At 39.8% G+C, this 27057-nt stretch overlaps 1 protein-coding gene across 3 annotated transcripts in view; it reads right to left on the reverse strand.

Annotated features, from left to right (window-relative positions):
• The window catches only part of MED20 (mediator complex subunit 20), a 61723-nt gene that overhangs the window by 16435 nt on the left and 18231 nt on the right, over nucleotides 1-27057 (reverse strand). For 2 of the 3 annotated variants that reach the window (XM_079712867.1, XM_079712865.1), the window contains exon 5: nucleotides 1512-1627. The gene's annotated coding sequence lies outside the window, so the exon portion shown is untranslated. Of the gene's footprint in view, nucleotides 1-1511; nucleotides 1628-27057 lie in introns of those variants that run through there. The other variant, XM_079712866.1, reaches the window with a different exon arrangement.

Raw genomic sequence — 27057 nt, forward strand, 5'->3', positions numbered from 1 at the left:
ATGGGTAAGATGAAACTATCATAGCCCGAAGACAGCTGTTTATTCATACATACCTGTAAGCATCATTTACACTGTAAGATATGTAGTAAGAGTTGAAGGTGTATAACACTATTCTCACACATAGTCTAGCAGCATACTCTGAGAGAAATGAAGCTCAAAGCCAAAAAGAAAACATTCATGAAAAAATTTAAAAATCCTTGCCATCAGGGTTGACCTTATTCAAAATGGTTTAACTCTTGCGGTGTATCAGAAAAAGATTCATCTGTGGAAGGCTGGTACACAAAAATGCTAACTGGGATACATAAGAAAATTATAGCTAACATTTACTCAACACTCACTATGTTCCAGGCATTATTCCAAGTTTTTTATATAGATTAACTAATTAATCTTCAACATCACTATGACATAGGCATTTTATTGTCCCCATTTATACCCAAGGAATTGAGGCACAGAGAAATTAACCTGCCCAAACGTCAAGTTAATAATGGCTAGTCAGGGACTTCCCTGGTGGCACAGTGGTTAAGAATCCGCCTGCCAATGCAGGGGACACAGGTTCGATCCCTGGTCCGGGAAGATTCCACATGCCGCGGAGCAACTAAGCCCTTGCACCACAACTACTGAGCCTGCGCTCTAGAGCCCACGAGCCACAACTACTGAGCCCACGTGCCACAATTACTGAAGCCTGCTTGCCTAGAGCCCGTGCTCTGCAACAAGAGAAGCCACCACAATGAGAAGCCCGTGCACTGCAACGAAGAGTAGCCCCCACTCGCTGCAACAAGGGAAAGCCCACGTGCGCAGCAATGAAGACCCAACGCAGCCAAAAATAAATAAATAAATAAATAAATATATTTAAAAAAGAAAAAATAATGCCTAGTCAAAAACAGTCTAGCTCCTAAGCCCAAGTTTTCAACCAGTAGGCAAAGAAGAAGACACATCATACACTTATATTATCTGGGAGGGGGGGCTAAGTTTCAGATAGGTTTTAGTTATCTATAATGTTTGAATTACTGACAGTAAGCATGTATGGACTTATGTAATTTAAAATTTTTATATCTCATAAATTTAGTTACACCTTTTATTGGATTTTCTGTGGAATTCTATTTGATTATCACCTGACACACAATCTGCACTTGGCTAAATGAACAGGATCCCCAGGGTGAGCCTAACATCACAGCAGCTGGCAATATCTGGAGAGCGAGAAGGGGTTGCTAACACTCTTGAGAGGTCATGACAGACAAAGTCTCTATCCAACCACCAGTAAGCTTCAAGACCTACCCTAGACTTGTTTCAGTATAGGTGCTGGTCTCCAGGTCCCATCTTTTTCTTCAAATATAGCTGTGTCCCCTCTTAAGTAATTTATAGCACTCAGAAATTCACAAGGGTAAGAAAGGTGGTGAAAGCTCAAAATGGCAATAAAACAAAGATAGTGACTGATCACTGATCACTCACTCTAATAGTATACGAACCTTGGCCACCTATTACAGACTGGTCATACATAATACGATTGTGAATAGTTTTCATGAATAACTTTTTATTATAGTTTTATTTCTTACTCATTAAACAAGTTTTTTCCATCTTCTTCCATATTACTCCACAGTCATTGGTTAGGTTTCCTCTTCTCTATTACCTACAAGGGAAAAAAATCTGTGAGGTCGGGCTGATATATAGTAAGAGAAAAGCAATTTCATGAATTTTATTTATAAATTCAAAAACAGGATCAGTGTATTACAATGCCATTTAGTGAAATCCCCACAAGTCCTCAAAATTGAGGTAAAAGAGTAAAAAAAAAAAAATAGCTGTGATCTTTTTTTCAGCTAAGAGCAACCAGACAGTCATTTATGAAGAGGCTGATGGAAGTACGAAAGGTTTACTTCCTGAGAAATGCACTTCTGCATTTGTTTTAGGTTTTAAAGATTATACACTGTCTTTGCATATAACTTGAAACTGTCAGAAAAACCAAAACAAATTCATGGCAACAAAAATAATTGTGTTTCAAAAGCCAAAATTCTTTTTGTATAAGTGAAATATGTAATAATGAAAATGCCAGGAGGTGACATCTTTGTGTTAGGTGGGTTCATGACTTTTAGGTAAGCAGCATGCATTCTATACACAAGGACACTGTATTAGTCAAAGTTATCTAGAATGTAGAATTTGGACAAATTACATGCATAATCAATTTTTAGGTTTCTGACACTTTATTGAGGAGGTAGGACTCAATAAGCTTGAGATTAATACACCATCTGCCACCACGTAACAAAATGAAAAATTCTCTATTTTGCTATCCTAATAACTAACACAAGAATTTCTCTTAGAAGAAGCCTTCCTTGTGAAAATATGTTCCCTCAGTAGGGTCCCCCACCACTCATGTTCCCTTAGGGTGGACGGTTCCCTGCAGAATGCCTGTCAAGATCCCAGAATGACTGTCAAGAAAGGGAAATTGCTTTACACTAGACAAGGGGAAGAACTTGTTATTTTATTTCTGAAAGAGAGAAGGATGATGAGGAGAGGGAAAGGAAGAGGAGAAAAGAATAGTTAGTACAGTGGAGCAAAGCTGGGGTTACGTGGGGGTGAAGTTCTCCAGTCAAGGGAAGCCTGGAACATTTTCAGAACAGGGATGCCTTAATAGAAGTTGCATTAATGCAATATAGGGCTCACCCACCTCTATTTTGCCTCCTTTCTTCAGTTAGGTGTACTAAAAACACAAATGCCCTCTATGAATAGAGCCTTTCTGAGAATCAGAGAAGGAGCCAAGTATCACATCTGAGAGCACCATGGTGCACATCAGAGGCACAAGGCAAGAAAAATAGGTGCCTAGGAGGCAGAAGCAATTGCAAGATGATAAAACCCAGGAAATGCACAAATATTTTCAGGAAGAGAAGAGCTTACAACTTCCACATTCTAGGTTAGGGGTTTGAGGCAACCTCATCCAGGAAGCTAAGCTGACATTGTATGGATGGGTGTTTTACATCCATAAAATTTCCCTCTTTACCTTTTTTTTTGGGGGGGGGGGCGCACCACGTGGCTTGTGGGATCTTAGTTCCCAACCAGGGATTGACCCGTATCCTCGGCAGTGAAAGCACAGAGTCCTAACCACTGGACCACCAGGGAATACCCCATAAAATTTCCCTCTTTCCTATCCAAACAGCCTTACTTTCAATATGAGAACACCAAACCATTAAAAGTTAACTTAATTACTTTTAAATCCAAGTTATTTGAATTAATTCTGGATGTTCTCCAAAAGCTGACCAAAATAATCAGTTCTATACTGAGCACCTAGAATACATTAACTACACAGAGGTTAGGCTTAAAAGTCCTATGAAATAGCTATTAATTTGAAGAGTAATGACTTCAATAATTATGATGGTGATCTTGAAAACTGGGAAATTATAATAGGTCAGCTTAATTCTGCAAACTTAATAAGACTACACACATTCAAATATTTTCCATCTAGGTCCCATTTATATTATTTATACTACTGTAATATACTTTTGAATGGGGGGGATGGAAATTCAGATATATAAAACAAATCACTGCAGTAGGAACTAAAAATGTGGATGACATCCCTTTAAACCATCATTAGAAATAAAGTCCCTAACAAGCACATTCCAAGTGTACCTATCATGAGTGAAACTTGCTGAACTCTCAGGCTTTGTGGCATGTGCAACGCAAGAGTATAGGATGTAGAGTAACAGAGACCAGTTATCATCACGGTGGCCATACCAGACCTTTTGCAAGTAATTTAACTTCTCTGAGCCTGTTTTCTCATCTACTTCAGAGCACTGGTGTAAGGATTAAATGAAAATGCAGGTAAAATGCTAGCATGCTGCCTGGCACGTAGCTGATGACTAAAAAATGTTTAGTTTCCTTCCTTTATCTTTCTACCTTTAGTTTAATTTTCAGGGATTGAGGAGAAAATCCATTCCTGAAAACTTTACTCAACTTACTTTTATTCTGCCAAATAACAATAATGATGATGATGATGGCTGCTGATAACACTTATATAGCCTTTAATGTGCGCCAGACACTCATCTAAGCACTCTAACATATATTAACTCATTCAATTCTCTCAATAACTGTGAGGTAGGTATTATTTTTACTCCCATTTCACAGACACTGAAACGGAGGTACAAGTAAGTTTGACAGCTGATAAGTGGCAGAGCTAGGATTCAAACCCAGGTTTCTGCTCTTAAGAAATACTAGCATTGGGACTTCCCTGGTGGCACAGTGGTTAAGAATCTGCCTGCCAATGCAGGGGACACGGGTTCGAGCCCTGGCCCGGGAAGATCCCACATGCCGCGGAGCAACTAAGCCGGTGCGCTGCAACTACTGAGCCCACGTGCCACAACTACTGAAGCCTGCATGCTCTAGGGCCCACCTGCTGCAACTACTGAACCAACATGCCTAGAGCCTGTGCTCCACAACAAGAGAAGCCACTGCAATGAGAAGCCTGAGCACTGCAACAAAGAGTAGCCCCCGCTCGCCACAACTAGAGAAAGCCTGCGAGCAGCAACAAAGACCCAACTCAGCCCGTCCCCCCCAAAAAAGAAAATCTAGCATCAGCAACTAACATCAAGGTGACAGCAGCAATGCCCTTTAAGAGATCTCTAATATTAATGTAGTCAGGTAGGGAATGTTCAGATGATTTACCAAGTAGAAAAGATCCATATTTTAGGTAACTAAGGTTATCTAAAAATATATATTTTATATATAGTTAAATTACAGATTTATATTATATATCTCAAAATATTTTAATATATTACATATTTCATAGTTTTAAAAGTTTAAAAAGTTGAACAAGAGAATATTAATAAATTTAAGTCAGATAAAAATTTAACCAAGGGACGTCCCTGGTGGCCCAGTGGTTAAGGCTCTGCACTTCTCTGCAGGGGGCACAGGTTCGATCCCTGGTCAGGGAACTAAGATCCCACATGCCACATGGCAAAAAAAAAAAGAAATTAACCAAGACTGTACCTTTTTCAGCAAGGTCAGCCATGTGGCACATTGCAAAATATAAACATTTATTATCCTATGTTGTATCTTGTCTGTAACTGCCTTCCCCATAAGCTCCTGGAGGACAGCAGTAGCATCTTATCTAACTAACTGTGAACAACAGTGATGTCTAAAAAAGTGCCTAGTGCTCACTAGGCGCTCAATATTGATGAAAGAATGAAAAGACTGGATATTAAACAAAGAAAAAGTTTTCAAGTCCATCTGTTATTTCCATTTACATTCTAAGGCACTAACATTCTAGGCTTATTTCCCACCACCCATTCACTCCTTAATTTTCCTATCAGCAAGTCCTTGCTGGATTTAAGTGTTTCCCTTGACCCAGTCACATCTTTGCTCATATTCCAATGTATGAGCTCATGTAACAAAATGTCTTATGACAAAAGGTCTCAAGTATACAATTAACCAGAAGACTCATGCATGAATGCATGCATGCAACATATTGTTATGGCACTTTATGGTTTTCAAAGTGCTTCCCCACATATCTCTCAGATGCCTCAAGACAACCCTGAGAGTAGACAAAGCAGGTGTGATAATCCAGGAAGCTACAGCTAATGCTGATTGTTTTGGAGTGAATACATATTCTCATTGTCTCTGCCAAAGAGTCAATGGCTCAGAACCTGAGTTAGATGCTTTCTCGGTAATTGGGCAGAAAGTCTATGAAATGACATATTTTTAAGTCATACTGTCATAAATAATTTTTTAAATCAAAAATGATCAGTCATATCTAATTAAAGTAAAAACAGGCCAAAAGGCTTGGAAGATACAAAGGCAGAGGAAACTCACACAACTAAATAAGGAAAAAGTTTACATGCATCCACAACTAAATAAAGAGACCTCATATCAAATTTTAAGAAGAACACAATTAAATCTCTCTCGGCCGCTAAGTTAGGAAGCTCAGCATAGACTGGTGGGAAGAGAGAGAGTGAGATTAGGTAGCAGGAAGTCTGGGTCTCAGTCCACACTCTGCCACTGAAGAGCTATGTGATCTCCAGTCCCACTCAAATTTAAAATTCTAAAATTGTGTACATATCACCAGGGTAATAATGCAAAAAGAAACATAAAACATTGTGCAGTATGGACAGCACGAACAAGGGCTTAAGATCTGCTGACTTTACTGTTCTGAGATTCTAAGTTATTAGTTTGCCATGGGTTTTACCCATTAGTGGCTCTGAATAATGTTTTTTGTTTTTTTGGTTTTTTTTGCGGTACGCGGGCCTCTCACAGTTGTGGCCTCTCCCGTTGTGGAGTGCAGGCTCCGGATGCGCAGGCTCAGCGGCCATGGCTCATGGGCCCAGCCGCTCCGCGGCATGTGGGATCTTCCCAGACCGGGGCACGAACCCGTGTCCCCTGCATCGGCAGGCGGACTCTCAACCACTGCGCCACCAGGGAAGCCCTGAATAATGTTTTAAGTTCAAATTCAGGACCTCTGAACAGAAACTGCAAAATAGACAGATTTACGATTTTCTGTGAAACAGAAAGTGTGCTAGGACTGCATTTATACACTTTGACCTTGGTTCAGAATAATCTAGGTGGTAAATTCTAAGTTCACTTGCCAAATGAATCTTATAAGCTATTTATTAAAATGCTTTTTCAGCATTAGACAGAAATGTGGTCCATGGGTTTATTTTATTTTATTTTTTAAATATTTATTTATTTATTTGGTTGCGCTGGGTCTTAGTTGTGGCAGACAGGCTCCTTAGTTGCTGCTCACCAGCTCCTTAGTTGCAGCATGTAGGCTCCTTAGTTGCGGCTCCAGGGCTCCTTAGTTGCAGCTCACTGGCTCCTTAGTTGCTGCTCGCCAGCTCCCTAGTTGCAGCTAACCAGCTCCCTAGTTGCAGCTAACCAGCTCCCTAGTTGCAGCACATGGGCTCCTTAGTTGTGGCTCACCGACTCCTTAGTTGTAGCAGGCAGGCTCTTTAGTTGCAGCTCGCCGGCTCCTTAGCTGTGGCATGTGAACTCTTAGTTGTGACATGCATGTGGGATCTAGTTCCCTGACCAGGGATCGAACCCGGGCCCCCTGCATTGGGAGCGCAGAGTCTTATCTACTGTGCCACCAGGGAAGTCTCGGTCCATGGGCTTATGAAGCTGTGTTTTACAAGTGTAAAAGTTAACTATGTGATCCTCCCTCATGTCCCACCCCAGGTTAACCACTGTCCTGACTCTTATCAAGAAAGTTAGAAATTTGCTTCTCTTTATTATGTTTCAAATAACATTCTGGTCTTAATTAACTACTTAATAAGGAATAAAGAAAATACAACCTTAGCAAGATTGGGAATTCCTTCTCACCAAAAAATAAAATGACCTAAAAGCAATAGCATAATATGCTTGCATTCTCACTTATCCAAGATAAATATACACAAACAAAAGCAAGACAAAATCCCATTTAGTTTGTAGAGCAGCAGTGTCAGCCACAAAAATGACCTTCCATATAGCATATGCTGGAGTTGCTATTTCATCACTGTGCTTAAATATAATCCTGTTTTTTATAATCTCCACATATCATAAATATTACTAATTGGTAGAGTTCAGTCTGCCAGCATTCATTCAAGCCATTTTTAAAGCATTAATTTGGTCATTACCAAGCACATTTTATAAATACCATACAACAGTTTTGTCAGCACAGAGCAGCAATTTATAATGGGAAGAGAACATTTACAAACATTTATAATACTTTTAGTAGATACCATGCTGTGTGAGGGGTTTTCATATATATTTGCTCAGTTAATTCTCACAATGAGGTAGACATCAGCAGCATTTTACAGATGAAGAATAGATACTCAAATGGTGATTAGATGACTAGTCCAATATCATACAGCAAGAAAACAGCAGTGCCTAGGCCCAAGATAATCGCTTTAAGTTGCCAGTAACTCCACATCAGCGGCAAACAACATGAGGTTTATTTAAGTAAAGTTTTGTGCCCTGGTAAAACTTAGTTGGCAGATAGAAATATTCTAAGGCACTTTATATGCCTTGTTCAGGAGCTACTGAGCTGTAAATCTGTACTCCTTCTACAGAAACAGTATCTAATTTTAAAATTGAAACATAAAGACTTGTCACTACAGCTAGCTGTTTTTAGAGAAAACACTGTAAAGGAAACATTAATTCACTAAATAGAGTCAGTAACTGTTGTATAAAGAAGCTATCTCTTGGTGACCATATCTAAACAAGCGCCAAAAATTACTTGTGTCTTACAAACATAAAAGTATTTTTAAAAAGAATTTTGAAATATTATATTAGAAAATGCTTCCTATAATCAAAGCTCTTCTTTTAAAAATTTAACTCTAAGTGAAATATCACTATTCACTACACTACAGATATAAGTGATATGTTGGTTTTCCCTGAAAATTCCCATAAAAAATAACATTTATAAAATAAACATTTTAGGAGTGCTCTGAAATGGACAATACTAAACATATAATAAGATTTAGATAACTTGATGGATTGTATATCTGTGTCAAGCAATGAGAAGATATTTGGTCAAGATCTAACACCTGCAGAGCTTTCCAACTCTGTATTGTTCTAGCTTGTGATCTGGTTAGAGTATTCAAAGATACAAAATAGATGCAGATATTAAAAATATAAGATTGCATCAAATAATAAGACAATACCCTAATTAGGTGTAGTTAAGAGAACAGGTTTAGGACTCAGATTGGCTGGATTAGAATCCCAGTGGGACCAAATTCCTAGCTCCATGACTCAGTTTCCTCACTTATCTCATACAATTATTAGGGAGTTACAATGTGTACAGAGTTCAGTTACAATGTGTACAGAGTTCAGAAAACTCAGTGGCATGAGGTAAATGATCAATAAATGTTACCTATTATTTTTCTAGTATTACGTTGTGTAAAACATAAAATATATGGGCTTCCCTGGTGGCACAGTGGTTAAGAATCCACCTGCCAATGCAGGGGACACGGGTTCGAGCCCTGGTCTGGGAAGAACCCACATGCGGCGGAGCAACTAAGCCTGTGTGCCACAACTACTGAGCCTGCGCTCTAGAGCCCGTGAGCCACATCTACTGAGCCCGCGAGCCTAGAGCCTGTGTTCTGCAACAAGAGAAACCACTGCAATGAGAAGCCCGCTCGCTGCAACTAGAGAAAGCCCATGTGCAGCAATGAAGACCAAATGCAGCCAAAAATAAATAAAATAAATAAATTAAAAATATATATCTATATATATATATACACGTAAAAAGACTGAAGGCCTTTCATTACTGGGTTATTTTTCAAGTTTAGAAATTTAAAACATAATAAAGAGAAGCAAATTCCTAACTTTCTTGATAATAGTCAGGACAGTGGTTAACCTGGGGTGGGACATGAGGGAGGATCACATAGAGAACTTTTACGCTTGTAGGATGTTACTCCAGCTTTTGTTTTACTAGTCTTTAAAATGTACATATATTTTAAAATGTATTTCATGTATGTCATATTTCACAATTTTAAAAAATTGGAAAAAGTAAAAGTTAATACATTTCCAAAGAATAATAATGAGAAAGCATTATTTAACCTTAGAAGAGGATGAGAGGAAAAAAAAAACGACAACAAGAAAACAATGCTTTATCATTCTAAGCGTTCCAGGTGCTTCAGATTATGTATGCAACAGCTTAGCTCAGTCAAGGAAAGATTTCCATTGGATTCCACTCAATCCTAAGAGACATTTTTCTCTGTGGGTCAGTTGTTTTAAAGGGTGTCATTGATTCACCAGGAGCACCCCTTTATAATCATGAAATCTGGAGAGTGTAAGGAAGCTCAGAGGGCTTCTATTCCAACATGTTCACTTTCCAGTTAAGGAAACATTAGACTCCTTAGCTTCCAAACAACAGGCTTTTCCCACTCTGCTCCCAGCTGTTATTACTAGTCACCAACGTGACACAAAGGAAGGGGCAAAGCCCATTCTTTCAATCGTCTCCTAATAGTGACTGGAGAAAAGGTGAGTTTTCCCGACCATCAGCACCTGTCAGTGTCCTAACGTGTACCCCAAAGATGCTGGGACCTACAGAGGAACCCAATGCCTCAAAGAAGGCACTCCATAAATATGTGTAGAAGTGAATTTATTCAAAAGTATAAAGCAGGGTTTCTGCCCCCAAGAATTACATGTAAATGAAAATCACCAAAGAATCCGAGTCAACATACAACGAATTCGGTAGTGTTCTGGGGCAAACGGTACAAAGTACAAAATATAGGAGGGAAAGGGAAATAAGACAAAAGATTTATGTCATGGGGTAAAATGCAGGAAGGGGTCCTGGAAGAGGAGAATTGAGATTTGAAAAATTGATAGAGAAAGCATTCTAGGATTTCTCCAAAGGAACTTGACATTTTTACAAGAGTTTCCTTTTTCCACATTATTTAAACATTTTAACAGGCATATTAATTTGTTCTAAATAATTTTATCTGCTATAATTACATTCAGGAAAGAGTTTCTACCCTCCCTGACAAAGAACTTTTGGAGGCCACTGAAAAGTGAATAGTAGGAAGAAAAAAGAAACCTTTTAAATGCTCAATATAGATTCTTCAAAACAGAAACATCTTTCAAAGGGTAAGACACAACTTTTCTTGAGTTTGAACGTTCACCCCAATAAAACCAGACCCCAATCTTTAACAGGAAGAAGGACATTAAAAAAAAAAACTTCCATGACTGCAACCTAAAGCCAACACTAAACTAACAGGATATTTGGGTGACATAAGCCATGATAAAGGGCTCCTATTTCCAGCTACTTTAATGAAAGAAGACAGAACCACATTGCCAAGGAAAAGAACACTGGGGAAGAGACTCAGTTCTAGTTCTAGACAGATAAGTGACCATAGGTAAGCCACCTCTGCTCTCTGGGTCTCAGTTCCCACATCTGAAAAAGGAATATTTAAGTTACTTTATGACCTAAATTTCTATTACACTATCTGCAAACTTCCCGAAGTCATTTAGATGTCATTCTCTTATAGCAAGCTATAGGCTAGGCATTAATCCAAAGGGGTAGCAAAGACCAAATGAATTTATATCTTGTACAATCCTGTTACTGTAGCAAAATTTTTCAACTGCTATAAACCATCTACCTATTAAGTAGTGTTGAAACAGGGCATCAAAGAAATAAATTTGGATCTTCAATGAAAAATGATGCATTGAACACCTCCATTTACCTCTGCTCTCTCCCTAACTCCACTAAAATGGCATTAAAAACATAAAATTCATAAGGACAAAGACTAGGAAAGGAAACAACTACAAAAAAGTTTTTGGAAGCTGAAAAGCAGATTGATTAGCTATTTGATTTAGCAGAGTAAAGAAAGCAAAAACTAAGAGCATGTTAAGGGGAAGCTCAGAGCAAACTGAATTGTACTGGGAAACACCAGAAAAGCTCAGAATGATCTGAAAGTGGGAACAGCAGGCAGGGCTGAATAAAGGAGCACAGGGTGAAAGTTCTACTCCAAGGTTCCCACCCTGACTCCAAGTAGCCACTGGTCAGAGGAAGGGAATTTACTCTCTGGAAACTAAAGAGACTCTGGACTTAGGCACAACCAGGGGCAGGCCGACCAGTCTATAAAAAGATGGGGATTCAAGGAAGGCTGAGATCCTGAAAGGTAGATATTCCCAGCTTTTTCCCCACTCAGCTCCCCAAATGTTGAAGGCAGGTGTGTAAGCCGATGGTTGGAGCATTCTCTCTGGGGAAAACCTGGTTAAGAGAAAAGAAAAACACCTACAAATACTGACTGTTGGATGTGACATCCCCCCAGCCCCAACACACACACACACAAAATTGGGTTCCTGGCTAATCACCTTATAATGAAGACCACCATTTAACTTTTAGAAGCCCCCACTCAGGCAAATTCAGCTTTCAGGTTTTCAGTAGCTCATTCTGGAATATGAGTAAGACGGCCAAGGCCATACATTTAAGGAAATTCCCTAAAAGAAAGACCAAAACAAACAATCAAGTAAAGGTACTTTAAGGAAAACAGAGATGATACTGGAAGCTGCAGAAAACTTTTAAAAATTGTAACTAATATAAACAGAGAAGAGTTATTCCATCAATGAAACAAAAATAGAAAACAATAAAAAGCAGCAGTCAGAGAAAAACCTCTTGAAAATTAAAAATGATAGAGAAAATATAAAACTAATTAGAAGAGTCTGAAGATGAAGTTCAAGACACATCCCAGAAAGTAGAACAGAGACCAAAAAAATGAGAAATAGAAAAGATGGTAAAATTAAAGGACTCATCAGTCCACAAGTTCCAAACACAAATAAGTGTTCCAGAGAGAAAGAATAGGAAAACGGGGGACAAGGGGGACAAGGGGGAGGTTGGTTATAATTTAAGAATTCAAGGGACTTGCCTGGTGGTCAAGTGGTAAAGAATTCACCTTGCAATGCAGGGGACACAGGTTCGAGCCCTGGTCAGGGCAACTAAGCCTGCGTGCCACAACTACTGAGCTGGCGCGCCTCAAAGAGAGAGTCCGCGTGCCGCAAACTACAGAGCCCATGTGCCCTGGAGCCCGCGTGTCACAACTAGAGAGAGAAAACCCACATGCCACAACTAGAGAGAAGCCCGCACACTGCAACAAAGAGCCCATGCCACAAGGAAAAGATCCTGCATGCTGCAACTAAGACCCGACACAGACAAAAAAAAAAAAAAAAAGAAAGAAAAAGAAAAAAGAATTCAAGGAAATCTCCCAGAACTGAAAAAAATCTATGTTTCCAAACTGAAAAGGCTCTCAGTGTGCCCGGCACAACAGATAAAACAAGTGAGGCAGATTATCATAAAATTTCAGAACATCAGGGACAAAGATCAGATCCTAAAACCAACAAAGGAGGGGGAAAAAAAACAAGAATCAGAACACCACCAGCCTTCTCATAGCAATAATAGAAGCTAGAAATCAATACAGAAATGCCTTTTAAACTCAGAGAAAATATTCTCCAATCTAGAATTCTAGAGCCAGGTAAACTATAAATCAAGTATGAGAGAAAATGAAGACATTTTCATACATGCAGATTTACATCCCATGCACCCTTTTCTTAGAAACCTTCTGGAGGAATTGCTTAATTAAAATATAAACAATGAAGGGGGAAGATATGGGGTCCAGGAAACAGGGAGTTCCAACATAGGGAGGTGAAGAAAATACCTAGGCTATTCAGGAAGGTAGATCCCAGGATGAGCGCTGTTCAGGTCTAGAGAAAACCCTATACAGATTTTTAAAAACAGCAGCTTAACCTACTGTTTAGAAAAAATGGCATTAAATATAAAAAGAACTGCTGGAGGAGTAGAAAATGGAGGTCTCTGAAGAGGCAGAATGTTGGGGAGGAGAAAAGCAGATAGTACACTTTTTATGCTATATTCAGACTTAGCATTGATAAATATTAAATTTTAAAAGATTCTTGAAAGGTTAAAAAGAACGTTTTAAAATCACATCTAAAAATATAATTTTCCAAGCAAGATTTCTGAGGAAAAAAATAATGAAAGAAAAACAGTAATTTTCAAGGCAGAGCAAAATCAAAGCACTTGGAAAACTCTACATCTTAGCATACAGTGTGGCTTAGTTTGAAAAAAATTAAGAGCAGGAAAAAATGTTTTGCTGATAGAAACTTACTCAAAAGACATAACCACAAAACCAGCAAAAAGAGAAAAAGGAGTAATTTGCTTTAACATATTATGGTATTATTGGGAAAAGTTCATGGTTTATGGCTATGTCAATCATGTCACAAATTAAAATTCCTTTTCCGCTCAGTCAGGCAGATGCTAAACCAAAGTCAACATAACGATTTGATTGTATCACATCTTGGTCAGAAATGAAAACACTTAAAAACTGCATTGCTTCCTCAGGAAAGCAAAGTACAAATACTGCGAACCTGTTTGAACAAGGAAAGGGCATTTTAAATCAGCCACTCCTCCTTTCCTGAGACCTGAAATTAACAGGAGTGAGATTCACAAGCAAATTTGAAACTGCTGCCCAACTTTCTCCAAGACCCTGAGAAGTGGCATCTCAATTAGGAAATATGCCTTTCTCTATCCACAAACACTTTAAAAACCAAAACATCCATATTTTCTATTGCCCTTTCATAGAAAAATGAGGAGTATAATATGGTATCTCTTCATCATTTTTTATATTATCTGCTTATATTCAATGAGTGTTAAGACGGTTCTCCTCGATCAAGTGCTGGGCTCTTCACGGAAAGGCAAGTTAGAGAAGGTGCTGCCTGCTATTTACTCAGTTTCCTGACATCTAGGGAGACTATAAACAGGGAGAAGCAGCTGGATCTGATTTTTTTAATAATCGTCTACTGGTTTTTGACCAGGGGAGATTTTCTTTTTTTAACTAACACAATGAAGCACTTTCCCACCAAATCTACTCTGGCAAAAACACTTGCTCTCAATGTTTAGCATAATACATGGAGACACTGAGAATAGATCAGCAAGATGCTTTAACTGTAGCATACTTTATAGCTTTTAAGTTGAATACTTAAAAAAGTTTGTTTCATCATCTCTTGGGATCAGGAAGAAAAATAATATTTTAAGATTCTGCATAAGGATGATATTCTTCCCTTTTTGAAGCTTGAGAAAATATATTAATATCTTACAAAATACAATGCATAACCAAAAGTTCCTCCGGCTTGAAAAAAATTAATAAAATACTACGTTCAATCTTTCATGCTTATTTCACAGAAGGGAAATTGCTAACTAGAATATGAAGAAATGCTCAAACTTACTAGTAATTAGAAAATACAAATTAAAATGAGACATTATTAAATGGCCAAAATTAGAAATGTGAATACCACGCATTGGGGAGGTTGGGAATGCAATGCCTGTGGGGTGTAAAGTGATACGACCATTCAGCAGCCTGACAATACTTATGCCACAATGCCACTCCTGAGTCTGTATCCCAAAGAAATTCTCAAACGTGTCCATAATGGACATGGACAAGACTGTTTATTGATAGCATTGTTTGCGGTAGCCTAGGCATCCATCACTATGGGAATGATACACACCACGGAATACCATGCTGAAGTTAGGAGCAATTAGCTAAAAGTACATCCCAATATGCACACACAGATCTTAAAACAGTGCTGACCAAAAAAGTAAAAACTAGAGTAAGATCTACAGCATTTTTACAGGGAGAGTTCTATAGCCAAATTCTACGCCAGCGTGGTATAATGAGCAATTTCAGAATTAAAGATACACACACACACACACACACACACACACAAAAATCACTAAGTATCTTATAAAGATACATATAGAATCAAGGACATATGTCAAACACATTTGAGAGGGTGCTTGTGGGGTGGGAGAGGAAAATGGGCATGAAAACGGGAGCTGAACAGAAGGCCTTTATACAGCAATGCTAGGCTGTGCCCAAATCACAGAGTATAAAGTCCAAATTCAGAATATTTTTCATTCATGCATACATTAATTTATTCAATAAAAACTTATTGAACACCTCTTAAGTGCCAAGTGCTGTGCTTAAATATAAACTTTTGTTATTTCAGCTGAAGATTTTTTTAAAAACAACAAAAAGATATGTTTTAAGATACGTTTTAACTGAAAGTGGAAGGGGAAAATAATTTACATTAGAATACATACTATAAAATGAGAAATTCACCATTCTTAAAATAGTTTTATCAATATTTTTCATCAAATGTAAATATACCTTGAAGTTCTTTAAATAACAAACTTAAAAATGAAAAATCGAAATACGAAAAGAACTCACTTTAAAGCCGTAAAAAATTATGTCGTCACATCTTAGCCCACAGGTAAAACAACTTTTCTCGTGGTTCGCAGTAGTGAAACAATTTCTTTTTGGTAGAAAATTTTCTTCTACTTTATTTTCCCCCCAAAGATATTTCCACTGCTCAGGAATACTTCTCGCCAGATTTCTGTTTTCTAAAAGATTTCACAAGCAGACTGCTGGCTGCCAATGAAGGTGCTGGAGCTAATATGCTCATTACATTGCACTGCTAACAAAACTGATTAACACATTCAGTGCAAAGTGACATATCTATTCCATATCCCATGGGCACAGAAAATGACGTTTTCCCCCCAAATTACCTGTTCCCCTCTTTTTACAAGCCCCAAATGTTAGCTAGTATACATGATAATATTGGTAAACAAACCCAATAGCAACTGGTAGGACATCATATGTCTAAAGCTCTAAAATTGTATTCAGATTTCAGTTTTCAGATTTTGATACTAAGTGTTAGTAGGTGGGAGGATCAAAGGTGAAGACTAGGAATGGTTAGGCCAACCACCAATACTACTGGAAAAAAACCCAATCTACATGTCTGTCAGTGGGGTTAGCAGAATCATCACCGCACACAATAAAAGACAACGCATTAATTTATTCTGGCTTACAAAAGATAATGTATTTTCACTCAGTAATAACAGCTAACATTGAGCACTTACTATGTGTCACTGTTCTAAATATTTTTTATGCATTATTTACTTTAGTCCTCACAACAAGCCAGTGGACTAGGTATTATTATCACTTCCATTTTATAGTTCATTTTTCAAATCAAATGCAAGCTCTTTATCACTGCCTTTAAAATCTCCACCAAATGTTCTCAACTTCCACTATATCCCCTCTTCTTGCCATTCCAGTCCTCATTTCTTACTTAAAAACTTGACTGATATATCTCATATATCCTTTCTCATATGAAAGGAGTTCTCTTCTCTAGCCAGCTTCTTTCTCCTCCCTTACTAACAGAAGTTTCCTTCATGAAGATGTTCTCACTTAACCCCTTCCTCACGTGCTTATTAGAAGTGACCACTATAGAAGTACATAGAGTAAAAAGTGAGTACCTACCCCCAAAAAAGGGAACACCTCAACAGCACTCCTTAACATTTTACAAAAATAGGAATATTCTATACTTACTGTCCTATAACGTGACTTAAAAAAAAAAAAGTTAACAGTGGACATCTTTCTACATCAGCAAATAAAGATTCATTGCATTCCTTAATAGCTTAATGGTATTCTGTTGTATGGACCCACCATACATTACTTAACCAGTTCCTAACTGACAGACATCATTTTTTTGCAGGAACAAACAATGCTATAAAGAAAAACTTTGTACTCGTATTTTTCATGCACGTGTATAAATATATCTATAGGACAAATTTCTAGAAGTGGAATCTCTGGGTCACAGGGTATGCACATTTAAAATTCCAACAGACATTGCAAATTTACCTTCAAGGGAACTTATGTTCCCATCAGTAGTGTGTGAGAATTCCAATTTCCCCACATCCTCATCACTACTAGCTATCATCAACTTGTTTAATCTCTTCATCTAATAGGTAAAAAAGTGGTACTTATGCTTTATGTTATGTTTATTTAAATGAGTAGAACTAGAATTTATAGCTTAAATAGGTTTGGAACTTATTATTAGCTGTAGGCTAAGCTGAACGGCCTATGGAGAAAAAAAATAATTCAAGAAGCACATTAACAGTATAACTAGGGAGACTGGTAATGTTTAACCAATTTGGGATTTTAGCATGGAGTGGACAATGACGTCATCACAAATGAGTCTGATCTCTTCACTAAAGCACGATACTTACCTTTCACTTGAAATTCATTGCTATCAGTTCTTCACATTATGCCATATATTTTAGAAATGTTTCTTTTAAAAGAGTATATTCAGGGCTTCCCTGGTGGCGCAGTGGTTGAGAGTCCGCCTGCCGATGCAGGGGACACGGGTTCGTGCCCCGGTCCGGGAGGATCCCACATGCCGCGGAGCGGCTGGGCCTGTGAGCCATGGCCGCTGAGCCTGCGCTCCGGAGCCTGTGCTCCGCAACGGGAGAGGCCACAACAGTGAGAGGCCCGCGTACCGCAAAAAAAAAAAAAAAAAAAAGAGTATATTCAACTTCCTAGTCATACATTCACTTTCTTATTTTTACTTTCTCACAACACCCCTGTGTGATCAGGCCACTTTGATATTTTACTTTTTCATATGTTGTTTATTAATCTGACCTTTGACCTCTTTTAGATGTTAAAGCACAAGAGTGTAATCAATGTCTAACCATGAACATCCAATATAATTAAGACAATTGATACAGGTGGTTGTATTAGAACATAGAAAAAGGAGAGTAAAAAAAGCAAATGTTAGCAATGGCCAACCATAGAAACATTCTACATTCTGGATTATGAAGACAAAACACTAACAGAGCCCCACATACTCAATGAATGCTAACATAAATGAGATGCCCTCTGTTCATGAACACTGATTCACTGTCAAAGGCTAGATGTCTATGATTATAATGCTATTAGCAACGATGGCTGAACTGAGCTATTCACACATTTTCTCACCTGATTTTCTTTGTGGCCACCTCCAGGTAACAATTTTTGTCAGGGAGACTCTAACTAGCTCTAACAGGGATTTTGACCTTATTATCCCGATAAATTAGTATCCATAACTGAAAAAATAAGTACCACAAATTATCTAGCATTCTAGAAAGGTTTTGGCTCAGAACTGATAAACCAGTAAACTCCTCTCTGCCCTTCAATTCTCCATTTAAATTTATATTCTTCACAGAACAAACTGATACTTAAGACTTTATTTCAAAGTCAAAAGCTCGTGCTACATTAACATGCCCACATGGCCTATCTGAGTGAACACATGACAGATACTACACATCATCTTTTCCATGTCAGAGACTGAAAGACAGAGACAGAGTGGGGGCAGGAAAGAGCAGAACACCAATGTGACAAAGTGCCAAAGGCAAGCTGTAAATTGTCTTTTGGTCACTCAGGCTGCATTTTGAAGAAGCTGACGGAAAAGTAGGGCCTATCTTTCCTTTGGAGAGAATCAACTGTCATATAAAAGCATCTTCCTAACTCACTAGCAACAGTGCTGCCCTCCCACCCCTCACATAACTTGCCCAGCAAGAGAAGCACTGCTGGTTTCTAAAGACAATGACAAAAAGCTCTGTATTCTGTCGATGGGAGGGAGCAATGAAGACCAGCTTCCTGGGCTCTAAACTATGCCAGACTGCCCTGCTAATCCCCCCTAAATCCCACACTGTTGGGGTGGGGGTGGGGGTGAGGGTGGGAGACAGAATAGAAAACAATCCAAAGTTGAATCAAGGGCAGTAGCTCTGGATTATAGGAGGTCATAACATTTCTGTTTGAATGGGGGAGGGAGCGGGGGACGGTGTGGCAGGCGAAGGGCAGATACAAAAGCCTGTATGTTTATAAAAATACAACACAAAAATAAATTTTATCCCTGATCCTTCTGATATGCTAACCAACATCTGCCCCTGATCATTTGCCAGCCCAGGCTGCATAGAAGGCACAGAGTATCAGGCATTTTCACACAGCGAGGCTGAAAGAGATGTTACTAGAGTGTAAATTACTAATTAGCTCAATAGAAGAAAAGAGAGAAAATACCTGTCACAGAATGCTGTTTACAACTTGACACATAATAAAAACAACCCTGAAAATTTCAGAAGAGTGTCTTACTTTTCAGACTGCTGTTAACATGTAAATGGAAAAGGAACAGTATTATAGTCTTTAAAAACTGCCCATGTCTCAGGAACAATAACACACGACTGGAAAGAATGCTTTCCAAATAATCTGTAATTTTCTCATCCTTATGAGAGCAAAGTGTTTTTCATTATTACAATCAGCTTTAATACAGAGCGATATTTCATAGCTTTGATGATCACCTAACGGAGGAGGGGAGGTGGCTTCAACTGCTGTATTTTACATTTGTCGGAATCCAGTTAATAATCCTTTCACTGAAATCAGACAGGCCTCATTCTGCAGGTCATGCCTTTATCAAACAGACAGGCCACCATTTTAATAAAGACCGAGGATGAGCTGGAGGGGCAATGGGAATGGGGGTCAGTGAAATCTCCTTATATCACGACTACTGAAAAGACTCCACAAATTTCTGTTAATTTTGGGGGGTGGTAACAGAATGTTAAGATATTTATATTCCTCTCCTTACGATAAGGCAAACCTACTTGTATTAATTGCAAGCAGTATTCCTCAGGCAGTCTATTTTACACTTAGATCTTTTCCAGTTCCTTGAAGCAACGTAAGGATCTTTAGGTAAAATATGTATTTTACCTACATATGTCTCAGTCATGGTGTTGAACAGTGCTGTGGCTCCTGTTTTCACATAATAATCACCTATACATCATCAAGAGCTAGCATATACTGAGGACCCACTGTGTGTGACCACATCATGCCAGGCGCTAAGGAGGTCCCCTACAAAAGGGCAGACCACGACAGTTTTTGCTAATGAGGGATGTTTTTCAAAATACAGTAAAGACAACAAACCATAAAACGACAAAATCCACTCCAAATCCAACCTTGAGATTCCTTTGCTTCACATGCTTGACTAAAATCAAACACATACCAACTTGCTGATATACTCAAAACATTCTTCCCTTTTCTTTTTAAAAGTAAGGCCTTGATATCCATTTTTTTTTCAAATTTACTTGTTTAAATATACGCACGTGAGAGGAAAATGATAAAGCAAATGGGGCAAGATAAAAAACAATTCGTGAATTTGAAGAAGGGTATATAGAAGTTCCCTGTATCATTTTTGCAACTTTTCTATAAGGTTTGAAACATTGTAAAAAAATCCAAAGTCAGAAAAAAATTGAGTAGTAACAAAAAAGCTTTCTGCTAGGGTTGTTTTGAGTTTCAAACAATTTACCTACTTAGCTCATGCTGGGCACTTAGAAACATTAATTATTAGTTATTTTGAAAAATGAGTGGGTCGGGGTTTCCTTGGTGGCACAGTGGTTAAGAACCCACCTGCCAATGCAGGGAACACGGGTTCAAGCCCTAGTCCGGGAAGATCCCACATGTTGTGGAGCAACTAAGCCCGTGCGCCACAACTACTGAGCCTGCGTGCCACAACTACTGAAGCTCGCGCACCTAGAGCCTGTGCTCCGCAACAAGAGAAGCCACTGCAATGAGAAGCCCGCGCACCGCAACGAAGAGTAGCCCCCACTCTCCGCAACTAGAGAAAGCTTGTGCGCAGCAACGACGACCCAATGCAGCCAAAAATAAATAAATTTTTAAAAAAAAGAGTAGGTCAATTGTAACAAATGAACCACTTGGATGAGGGATGTTGATAACGGGGGCAGGGGGAGGCTATGCATGTGTTGGGGCAGGGAAATCTCTGTACCTTCCCTTCAATTTTACTGTGAACCTAAAACTGCTCTAAAAAAATTAAAGTCTTAAAAAAAAAAGTGAATCAATTATTTAAGCAAATTAAAGCATGAATAAATAGTATTTAGTATGTTGCTTGCATAGGCACACATAAAGAGAATATAGAAAAAATCAGCAAGAGTCTGAACAGATTTTGCTTATGGATAGCCACACTGAAATCTGAGTTCCATTTTTTCCTCAATGGGCAATAATCTCTCATCTGCAAACCTGTATGGACTTGTTATATATCATACAGGTTTGCAGATGAGAGACTGTTGCCCACTGAGGAAAAGTCCAGCGCCTTTTTCTAGCTAAAAAGGTAATTCATTAATCTGCGATGCAATTAGGCATTTTATTGATTTGGGGTTGTTTTGTTTTATAAATACAATTTTGCAACAAAAAAAATACGAGCATGTAAGAACCGTGATGTAATCTTTGCATGAAATATGGCCCTTATTGGTATCTGTCCCAGGTTCCCATCTAGGAAGGAACTGAGAAACAGTTAATAACAGAACCATAAGGCTAATTTAAGGATTGGCAAACAAAACTGGTTAGGGTTAAAATAATGTGGAGAAGAGCATGGTGGGGGATCATTTCACAATAGTCACGCAGAGGTAATACAGAAGAAGACTGCCCACAAAATGCCAAGGTTCAAATCCCATCCCCACCTTATTCTACTTTATAAACTAAAAAGAAAGATTAAATGTATCATTTAGTTACTACTTGACAAAAAAACAGCATTATCTGTACTACAAGATTATCAACTATCAAACAAGTAGCTGTAGAAAGGTCTGAATATAACCCCGGGCAAGTCATTTAATCTCAAGGAGCCTGTATTTCAACACATGTAAAGTGCGAACAGTAATAGTGCTGGCCTCATTGGATTGCTGTAAGGAGTAAGTGAGTTACAATCTGCAAAGAGCTTACAACAGTGTCTGGCACAAAAGCACTATACATGGGTAGCTACTATTACTGAGTTTACAAAGAAATAGGGTCTTCTTAATACTATAGTAAGCAGGTATTTTTACTCAAAAATCGAGAATGGGGCAAGAGAGAACAAACAAATATTGTAGTGTGTTCTGCTTAGACAGAAGACACTGTCCTATAGAGAAAATAATTAAATGCTGGAAAACAGTACCTACAAAGGTTGCCACATTACCTCTGAAGATTTACACAAAAAGGATACATTTTTATCTACCTGGAATGATTTAAGTGGGATATTGACTGAAGTTGAAGGATAAACTAGAGGTCCTTTCAAGGTCTCTTCCCATCCAAAGAATCTACAATTAACCAGAAAAACATTTAATTATGTACAACCTACTTGTTGAATATATAAACTTAAAAGTTTTTGGCTTAGGGACTTCTCTGGTGGTGCAGTGGTTGAGAATCTGCCTGGCAATGCAGGGCACACAGGTTCAATCCCTGGTCCCAGAAGACCCCACATGCCGTGGAGCAACTAAGCCCGTGCGCCACAACTACTGAGCCTGCGCTCTAGAGCCTGGGAGCCACAACTACTGAGCCTGTGTGCCACAACTACTGAAGCCTACGAGCCCTAGGGCCCACGTACCGCAACTACTGAGCCTGTGTGCTGCAACTACTGAAGCCCATGCGCCTAGAGCCCGTGCTCCGCGACAAGAGAAGCCACTGCAATGAGAAGCCCACACACCACAACAAAGAGTAGCCCCCGCTTGCCACAACTTGGGAAAGCCCACGGTCAGCAACGAGGACCATTGACCCAATGCAGTCAAAAAAAAAAGTTTTCGGCTTAGCAAATAAGATTGTAGCCAAAATAAAGTAAACGGAGTAGAATTCTACTGGATGAACAAATGAAGATAAAGCTTAAATTTATCATTGGATTCTTTATTGATAAATAGTATTATTTGTACTAAAAGACTGTCCAATTTCAGTTTTAGAAATATCAACTGAGGGACTTCCCTGGTGGTGCAGTGATTAAGACTCCGTGCTCCTGGGGCTTCCTTGGTGGCGCAGTGTTAAGGATCCACCTGCCAATGCAGGGGACACACGTTTAAGCCCTGGTCCGGAAAGATCCCACATGACGCGGAGCAACTGAGCCCGTGCGCCGCGGCTACTGAGCCTGCACTCTAGAGCCCGCATGCCTAGAGCCCATGCTCCACAACAAGAGAAGGCACACACCACAACGAAGAGTAGCCCCCACTCACTGCAACTAGAGAAAGCCCACGTGCAGCAACGAAGACCCAACGCAGCCAAAAGTAAATAAATAAAAAAATAAATTCATATATTAAAAAAAAGACTCTATGCTCCCAATGCAGGGGACCCGGGTTCAATCCCTGGTCAGGGAACTAGATCCCACATGCACACTGCAACTAAGGAGCCCGTGAGCCACAACTAAGGAGCCCACCTGCCGCAACTAAAGACCCAGCCCAACAAAATAAATAAATACGTGAATAAATAAATAAATTTTTTTAAAAACAGAAATATCAACTTAGAAATAACCACTCACAACAAGAAGTGGTGATTTAACACACTATGGCAGCATACAGAAACAATAGATAAGACCCAAACGGACTTTCCCTTTGTTTAGCGTATAGTTTATATTTTCTTTTCATCATTATCAAATAAATCTAAAATAATTTATGTAAAGATATCAGGTACAAAACAATTACATTATAAAAATGGCGGGACTTCCCTGGTGGTCCAGTGGGTAAGACTCCGCGCTCGCAGTGCAGAGGGCCCAGGTTCAATCCCTGGTTGGGGAACTAGATCCCACACACATGCCACAACTAAGAAGCCTGCATGCCACAACTAAGAGTCTGCATGCTGCAACAAAGACCCAGTGCAGCCAAAATAAATAAATAAATAAATAAATATTAAATATTTATAAATAAATAAATATGGCAATACCACACACAGAGTACAACCTACTAGCAATGCCAGACATATCTAGAAATGAAGGGAACACGCACACACATCTCACAGAAACAGGTGCCTCATACCAAAGTTACTCTTCAGCTTGAAAGTTAACATTTCAGACTAATCTTCTTGAAACTTAGCAGGAAAAATAGTAATTTTTAAAAATCCTGTTAAACTGCTAAATCAATCTAGTCACCCTGAACACCTCTCAACAGAATCTAGAATCCATGAACATAGCAGCTGCATCCAGAAAGATTTAAGATCCTAAATTATTAAAATATATTAATAACCAATGTCTCTGATATCCACTAATCAAAATCTAATCTTTGCTAACTATCACAGATGCTATCAACCATTTGATTTTTGCCGTTTGTACAAATACCCACAAAACAGCGGCAATCCAAAATTTATACAACTTTGAAGAAAAAGCATCTTTGTGTAACTGAATGTACACTAACGAAAAAACCTCACATAAGTCTCGAGAATAGTTTGCATTTTTTTCTTAAGTACATTATATGCTATCTTTGGCACCATCAAATGCAAATAATCATTCATATTCTTAGCTAAATGTAAAAGCTTCAGGATAAAAATCATCAAAACAAAATACTTGGTTAAGAATAACCTAAATTTTGTCCCAAATTTCTTATCTTCCTTTTAATTTCCAAAAATGTCTTAAAAATCAAAAACTTCTTCTAGAAAATATTAATCTTTTTTATTCACAACTACAAAACAGGAGAGGCAGTGGAGCTGTCCAAGGCTCCAGCTTGCATTATCTTTGAGGTTTTTTCATGATAAAAATTACCCATAAACCCATTATTTAACCTAAAAGGTAAGTCCCACTCTAAAATCCTCTACAATTCTAAACCTCCCTTTCTTTATTCCATTTTTGTTAAATGGGTGAGTTCCCTACTACAGTATAAAGAGTCCCACACAAAGCTAAAGGTAGCCTAGGAACTAGGTGTCCTCACTGCCCTGATTTAAGTGTCATCCCCGGCAAACTTCCCTGGTTGGCTATTCGCCTTTCTCTGAAATGATTTCTCAATATTCTCCAGCCACCAAAAACAATCAGGCAGAAATCTGGTTGATCAAACAAAACAAAAAGATTTTTCACCTTTCCCTATCTCAACAACAGTGTGTTCCCCATTGAAAATGAAAAGGCTATTGACAAAGCACTGCCCAGTGCTTGTCATTTATCACACTGCTATAACACAACAGTGTCACACCAGACAGGCACAACCACACTGGAAATACAACCCATTATCACAACACTGGTGAAATGCAGAGCTTCTCAGCACCCAGTTGATGCTTCCTCATTCATACAAGAACAAAATCAAATCAAAATGGGTCTCATCTTTTCAAAGTGGACATGAAAAGTCGATTTAAAAAGCCATGAAAGGTGGAAGCAGATTCAAGATTCCCTGAAGAGAGAAAGAGGTTTCTGGAATATCCTACATTCATGGACAAAAGGACTCACAGTTTCAACACACTCACAGTTCTCTTCTCAACAAAGAATTCCTTTCCTTCACCCCCTACCTCCACTGTTACTTTTTGGTTTTTGCTCCTATTTCTAGGTCTCTTTGCACTCACCATGGTTCCTCCTCTTCTGCACCAAAGGCTCCCTACACTTGATCCTTCACTACAGCGTCTCTGCCCTGATCCACGAGGACCTTCTGGAGCATCTCCCCTAACTGCACACTTAATTCCCACCCCTGTGCAGTCTACCCCACCTCTACATCCATCAGGCTTCCCCAAGCTGCCCTTAACCCTGTTCCCTTCCCTCACTCGCCATCTCATCCTTTAAATCCTGGGGCCCACCTCTTCCTTGCTCCTCTGCTGGTCCGCTTTACACCCTGTCTCTTAACCTCCCTGTTTGTACCTTGGATCTTGCTGAACCTCGTCAGTTAACACAATTCCCCAGTTACCCTGTCCCAGACCGTCATCACTTCTCACACCCTCACCCTCTTCTCCTTTCAGCTTTCTGGTCCCCGAATTGTCCTACAGACGCCCCATCTCTCACCTCTATTTCCTTTCACCCTTCCACTCCCACCGCACTTATTCCTAACTCCACCTGGTTCTAGCCCAGCGTCTCATTCCCCCTCCCTCACTTTCAAGAATTTACACCCACTGCCCACCCACTAACCCATACCTTTCTCAGAACCTCGCAGTTCCCACCCACCGCCGGTCCTAGACCTTCAGCTCATCTCGCTCTGCACTAGTTCACACCCTTGTCACGTCTGGCTCTTAATCACTCTCTCTCCTCTACTCCCAACTACTACCCCAGCTCTGCCCCTCCTTGCCTTCCACTTGCAACTCTCACCCCAGTAACCGTCACCCCACTACCATCCCCTTCAGAGCTTTCCCCTCCAAACCCCTGCTCTCACACCTAAGCCGAGGAGCCGTCTTCCTAGGCTCTGTCTTCCTAACCTCATTCCCGGCCCGGCTTCCTTATCACCCACCCTAGGTTTTGCCTCCTTCCAACCTCCTTGGCTGGCTTTTTCTCACTCCTCTCCCTGCCTTCTAACCCTTTCTCCCCTTAATCCTCCTCGTCTCATTCACAGACCCGTTCCCCCCAACCGTTCCCAAGCCTTCCTTCCCTTCTCCCCTCAAAGCTTTTACCCCAAACCCAGCGGTCGCCCACCCCGCCAAAATAAAGGGCCGGCGCTCCCGGACAGCCGGCTCTCGCCTCCCGCCGGCCCTCGCCCCAGGCGCCCCCAGCTCGCCGGCGCCGCGGTCCCGCCCCCTGCCGCCGCTCCTCCCGCCCGTGAGGCGCGCGCCGCCTTTGTCGCCCCTCACCCGGTGTGTGAGGTTTTGCTTCTTTAAAGGGGAGGGTCAGTGTGCCGGAGACTCCTGTCCCCGCCTCCGAGTCTCAGAATGGGCTCCCTGGCCGTCGCGCCCTCCCCGGTCCTCGTCCCCCCACCCCCTGGAGCTATCCCCTTTGCTGCCTCCCCACCTCCTCCGCCCCCTCCCCTGACCCCCCTCTATTTACCGCCATCATCAGCACGCGCGAGCTGTCACCAGGGCG

Source organism: Hyperoodon ampullatus (assembly GCF_949752795.1).
Source record: "Hyperoodon ampullatus genome assembly, chromosome: 10".
Taxonomy (NCBI): domain Eukaryota; kingdom Metazoa; phylum Chordata; class Mammalia; order Artiodactyla; family Ziphiidae; genus Hyperoodon; species Hyperoodon ampullatus.